This window comes from Rattus norvegicus, chromosome 1 (assembly GCF_036323735.1).
Source record: "Rattus norvegicus strain BN/NHsdMcwi chromosome 1, GRCr8, whole genome shotgun sequence".
NCBI lineage: Eukaryota > Metazoa > Chordata > Mammalia > Rodentia > Muridae > Rattus > Rattus norvegicus.
Genome location: NC_086019.1, coordinates 249300889 through 249307542, shown reverse-complemented (window position 1 = coordinate 249307542; position 6654 = coordinate 249300889).

The following is a 6654-nucleotide window of genomic DNA, read 5'->3' as shown; positions in this document are numbered from 1 at the left end:
CCTCACTACCAATTTGTATAGACTACAAGTGGCCCCATCTCTTCAATATGTAAATCAGGAGGAGTCAAGGGTAGAGGAGGGCTCTAGATTAATCAGTTTCGAGAAGGGAATCTAGATCAATGGCACCGGTATTCTGGCCCTTAGTAGGAATAGCGTCAGTGAAACTTAGATCTTAGTTTTAGCTAATTATTTTAAAAACTGTTTTTAAAACTGTTCTGATTTTAAAAAATCAGAAAAACTTGGAGTCATATTGAAGTGTGCATCTTAGCTTTTTATATGTGATAATGATATTGTGTGGTTTTTCACTATTTACAAAATAATTTGTCTTTTAAGGTGATACTTTGAAGCTGGGCATAGTAGCACATACTTATAATCCTAGATTCCTGAGGTTGAGGCAACAGAATTATAAGCTCAAGACCCCTTGAGCGATATAATATAACCCTATGTTAAAAAATAACCAAGCTTTAGAATGTTTTTGTTGTTGTTTTTGTTGTTGTTGTTGCAATGATTCAAAATTTTTCTGTAATTTTTGTTTTATGAGATTTGTATATGTGATTTTATGAAAGAACTGTTGCAGATCTTCCCATCGTGACTTAAAGGGGTACTACAGAGCAATAGATATAAAAATTCAATGGTGTTTTGTCAAAAACTGACACGTTGATCACTCAAAATAAAATTGAAGATGCTGATATAAATCAAAAAAAATAACCAAGCGACAGTGATTAAACCAGGGCACATTGAAATATCTGTAGGTGGAATTATAGGATTTCTGGAACTTGCCTCAAAGTAATTTGTAGAAAGCTTTAAGGGGGGTCTGTTAGTGGGAACGCAGAAAAGGTAGGGTGGCCATTTGGGAAGATTCTTCAGGCTGGGCAGTGGGTATATCAAGCCCAATTGTATGTTCTTTCTACGTCTGTATGTTTGAATCCCAACGAGCACACCATTCGCCCTCTGTACTAAAGAGACACATGTTGGGAGTCTAAGAGGAGATGATGCAGGGACCACAGTACCATACCATCTCTAGAATGATTCCAGTCTGCTCTCTAAGCAAAAAGAATCTCTGGTAACAGGATCTCACTGTGTAATTACGTAATCTAGGCTGACCTTGAACTTGAAAGCCTCTCACCTCATCCTACTGAGTGTTGGTATTACAAGTGTGCACCACTGCACAAGGTTTGTCTCTCGCTTACATCGTCAAGCTTTTTTACCTTTCGAACTCCACAGCGTACGGATCACCACGTGAATGTGTTTGGTTTGTGCTGATTTAAAAGTATTCTATTTTAGGGACTGGAGAGATGGTTTAGCAGTTAAGGACACTGGCTGCTCTTCCAGAAGACCCAGTATGTTCCCAGTACCTACATAGTGGCTCATAATCATCACAATTCAGGTTCCAGGGGACCTGTTGCCCTCTCCGGCCACCGTGGGCGTACATGTGGTGCACAGTCACGCACAGTGATGGTTTGAATATGCTTGCCCCAGAGAGCGGCACTATTTGGAGGTGTGGCCTTGTTGGAATAGATGAGTCACTGGATGTGAGCTTTAAGACCTTCATCCTAGCTGCCTGGAAGCCAGTCTTCCACAAGCAGCCTTCAGATGAAGATGTAGAACTCTCAACTCTGCCTGCACCAGGCCTGCCTAGATGCTGCCATGCTCCCGCCTTGATGATAATGGACTGAACCTCTAAATCTGTAAGCCAGCCCCAGTTAAATGTTGTCCTTTATCAGACTTGCCTTGGTCATGGTGCCTGTTCACAGTAGTAAAACCCCAACTAAGACACAAGCAAAACACATAAAACAACAACAATAGTAAACTTTAAAAGTACAACTATTCCAGACATTTTGTCCTTTATGGACCCTTAAAAGAAGCCTCCAAAGAGTTCTCCAAATGGCCCAACATTGAAATTTTACAGACGTGGAACCTGAGACCTATAAAAGAAGATTGCCATGGTCATTGTGCTAGCGGTGGTGAAAGTGGAGCCTCACTCTCCTGAGGTCAGGTTCGCTGCTTTTCCAGTACAGCACCACTGGCTAAGCACAGAGGAGATTTGGAAAGCACTGATGATCTTGTTTTCTGTGCTGCAAACAGCCGCTATAATAGACTGTCACCTTCTCCTTTTGAAGCAGAGCTATGCCAGCTCTTTCCACGTTTTCTTGTAGATTTTGTTGACTCCCCACCTCTGAGACTGTTCCACAGCTGTCTAACACATTTCTGGGGAGTCTAAATTTCCCCTGGATGACAGGTTTCAGAGCCCGTGTTTTCCTCTCTCCAGTTAAGAGTGCGATTGAGGTAGGAAGACCTGCACAGCCATCTCTTGGTTACACGGTGCAGGTTAACCAATTGTCCATTGATGGTAATCACTACAAGCGTATAATAGAGGCAGACGGCAATCAGTAGAGGTGAGTCTGTAGTTCTAAAAGCCTGTGTATGAAAGGCGTGGTTTCTTGCTATGCACTACTGGTGGCTGGGAAAACTTTCAGAGGGGAGGCCTAATGCAAGATCATGTGTGTGTGTGCATGTGCACACGTGTGTGTGTGTGTGTGCATGTGTGTTTGTGTGTGTGTTTGTGTGTGTGCATGTGTGTGCATGTGTGTGCATGTGTGTGCATGTGTGTTTGTGTGTGTGTGCATGTGTGTTTGTGTGTGTGCATGTGTGTGTATTTGTATGTGTGTGCATGTGTGCATGTGTGTTTGTATGTGTGTGTGCATGTGTGCATGTGTGTGTGTGTGTGTGTGTGTGTGTGTCTGTGTGTGTGTGTTTGCAGTTGTACCATCAGCGGGAATTGTAGAGCTCGAATGTCTTCCGTTTCCTCTTTCCTTCCCACTGTGAGATGACTGTTTCTGCCATTCAGAGTGTTCTGTGATGTGCTTCCTTCCCTCTTACCAGAGGCTTGCAAGAATCTTCCTGTGCAACAGGAGCTGAAGCCTCCCATTGTCTGAGTTTATTGTCTGGGATGTTTGCTACAGTAGCCAAAAAGCCGAGAGACACTGGAACTTTGCCATTAGGACACTCTTTGCCTTCATCAACCTCAATTCAGGCACAGGTAGGTTTGTTGGGAAATGTCTGTGTGTTCAGTACTTACTTTGGAATCTTATCAGTTTTGCTGGAGTCCTTCCAGTGTGACGTCCTCCTTATCAATGTTTCACCAGCAGCGTCTTCTTTCAACAGTCCTTCCTGTCAGGATGGCAGAAACATGCCCTAGCTCCTTCCAGCCTCCCGCCAAACTGTCAGTAGAGATCAAACAGCCCACCTCAGATGCCAAGGTACCCACATGTAAAACTGAAATCTTTACTTTTAAAATTAATTTTTAGATGTATTTGTTTTGTTTAATGTATACCGATGTTTCACCTACGCGCAAGTATGCTTACCGCAAATGTGCCTGTCGCCCACAAAAGTCAGGAGAGAGTTTTGGATCTCCTGGCACTGGAATAATGGATGGTTGTGAGCCACCGTGTGGGTGCTGGGACTCAAACGGGGGTCCTCTGCAAGAGCAACAAGTACTTTCAGCTGCTGATCCATCTCTCCAGTTCAGGGTGGGACTCTAAAACGCCCCTTCAAAAGGTCCTGTAATCAAGTCTTGTCTCCATTGGGAATGATTTGGTTTCCTTTGGGGATTCTCTTCAGGGAGAAAAGAAAATGTTCTGATTTTCTTACAGCAAGAACAAGAGCCGGTTTTCACAGAGCTGTTAGAGCGGACAGAGAGCATCAGTCTATCTCCAAAAAGCTTCCACATGGAAGGTAGATGGAGTTTTAGCTATTTCAGCTTTAGTCAAAACGTTTCTTAAAAATCCAGGGTTGCTTCTATAAATTACAAGATCTAGAGGCTGGCTTTGTTGTTACTATACCCAGGGGTCCACTAGAACCACATTGCAACGTCTTTATTTAAGAACTAAGTGTGAGGGTTTATGTGTACCACGACAGTGTCTCCCTCATCCCCAGCCTGGCTGCCTGGCCTCAGTCCTTTCTTCTCGTACTTCCCAGGCAGCCTGCTGTGGAGGGACTCTGATTTCTCATCTTGAGTGCTCTAATCCTGTCTAGAAACTCAAAGCTAATAAACTCAACTAAGTATCATCATAGTAAAAAAAAAAAGTAGATAGGAGAGCTCTCCCTCCAGTTGGATAAAGACTGTTTAGCTACAAACCTAGTTGGGGGTGCAGTGGAGGGAGCCATGGGTAGTGGTAAACTGTCAGGTAAACTATCAGAGGAACCTTTGTCCCAGTGAGGGACATGACAAATAGCTCCTTTTGGATTGGAGATCTAATGTGAGGGGAGAGAAGCTTTGAGGAGAGCATGAAGGAGTCCATGTAGATGCAAAATGGCCATAGCTTAAGATGCCTATGTAGAAAGAGGTAGCACTTACTCACCTCACTGTTTCCATCTTTTTTTTTTCTTTTTTTCGGAGCTGAGGACCGAACCCAGGGCCTTGCGCTTGCTAGGCAAACGCTCTACCACTGAGCTAAATCCCCAACCCCCTGTTTCCATCTTAATTGTTTCCTTTTAGACATCTGGAACCAAGGCATAATGAACCAGCACAACAATGATGATGACGATGATGATGATGATGATAACACAAGCTGGGGAGATGGCTCATTGGTTAAGAGTATGGACTACTTTTCCAGAGGTTCTGAGTTCAATTCCCAGCAACAACTTGGTGGCTCACAACCATTTGTAATGGGATCCGGTCCCCTCTTCTGGTGTGTCTGAGGACAGTGACAGTATACTCATTAAAAAAAATGGGCAAAACATTAATCAAGGCAAATCAAGCAAAAAGAGGAATGAATGAGAAAGGGCGAATGACTGTAGGGTGATATGTGGAGGAGGAGGCAGTAGGATGGAGAGGAGAAAGGGAGAATCGGAGGCGAAGGGTCTGGATGAGAGAATGGGGAGACAGACTAGCCAGGAGGTCACCAGGGAGTGTTATCAGGACTGAAGGGATGTGGAGGTCCAAGTGGAAACGGTGAAGGGAAGGGTTTGACAGGGAGCACTAGTTCAGATAGGAAGTTTAGGGAAGCACTGGGGCTTAGAAATAATATCAGACACTCTGCTAAGGTCTACATCCACTGTCTTAACCTAACTTTACAACTCAGAAGTGTGGCTGCTTTAGTTTTTCTCAGCACAAATGGAGAAACTGAAGTTTGGAGAAATAAGCATTTCGCCCAAGATTCAGCCCAAGTCAGTGAGGGCAGGGTGCGAATTTTAACCTGGGTGTGCTAACCCCGGAGCTCTGGCTGCTAATCTTGAGTCACTCTTCTAGAAGCTTCTCTGATTGCCCCCCAGATCACCTTCCAAGACTGAACGGATTCAGGGTGGAGCGCTATGTGTTGTGTGGGTCAGTAAATAGATTCTTGTCAGACTAGTGGGCTTTTAGATGCCAGTGAGGCTAAAACCCATGTCAAATGAGGAAGTTTTGGGAAAGAGAAAGATGGGACACTGGGAATGTGAAAGAGAAGCAATCGTTGCAGGAGACTTTTCGGGGAGAACACTTGGGGCGCTAATGAAGGAGAAGTGCTCTAGAGTTCAGCCTTGAGATAGTCGTCTACCTAGGAGTTTCCAGAAGTGGGGTAGGGTGGGGTGCTGTCCCCATGCTGCTGAAGCTCTCCATCACTGAAGGTGCCTGGTCAATGCTCCATCATTAACTTTATTACAGTGGTTCTCAACCTGTGGATCACAACCCCTCAGGCAAACCTCCATCTCCAAAACCATTTATATTACAATTCGTAACAATAGCAAAGTTACAGTTACGATGTAACAAAGGAAATAACTTTATGGTTGGGGTCACCATGTCATGAGGAACTAGTTGTATTAAACGATCGAAGCATTAGGAAGGTTGAGAGCCACTGATCAGTCTCAAATGTGGATCATCCACAATGTACCATACCTGTTCCAGAGACTGTAGCCCAAAAGGAATACAAGCTAACATCTATTTTTACTATGTGTTGGGCAGTAGGGGGAGGGGCAGACAACAAATTATTACATTAGTTACTTATAAGCCATAATATCAAGAAAATAGACAAGGGCCTGAGGCAAGACACAAGTGAAAAGTCTAAAATGTTCTGCCCAGGTTCTCTTAGATTTTGTATCTCTGGTCCGTCAGTCCCTGGATGCTGCATGTTTATAGTTCTTAGCACCTACAACTTTGATTCAGTAACAGCCTGAGGCCCTGAGCTTATCTGCCTGTTAGCAATGGAAAGTTCCCCCCAAAGGCTCTGTAGACCAGGACTTTGCTACCTGAGTGAGAAATGGAAGCCAACCCTTGCTTTTGGGAAAAACTGAGGGTCTGGAGACACTTCACAACCCCCAGCTTCCCAGAGGAATCTGGCCCAGGTTGGGTCTATGCTGGGAATATGGGCTTTTGGCCTCCTTCCTGCTTGCTGTCTTCTCCTGACTTTCTATCTCCTGAGATACCTTCTGGGTAAACCAGTAAGCAGTTCATGAATCCTTATGTCATAGTCTGCATCTGGTACTCAGCCCTTGCCAGGGAGAAGGCCATAGCTTGATTCACATTTATGAAATGCACTCACAAAGGATGAAGGAGACTTCCTTTGGGAAGATGTCAATGGTGAGAGAGCAGAATAAGGGACCTAAACTCTTATTGTTATTTAAATATTTTCAGATTTACTTTATTTTATGCACATGGGTGTTTTCCCTCTGCGTGTG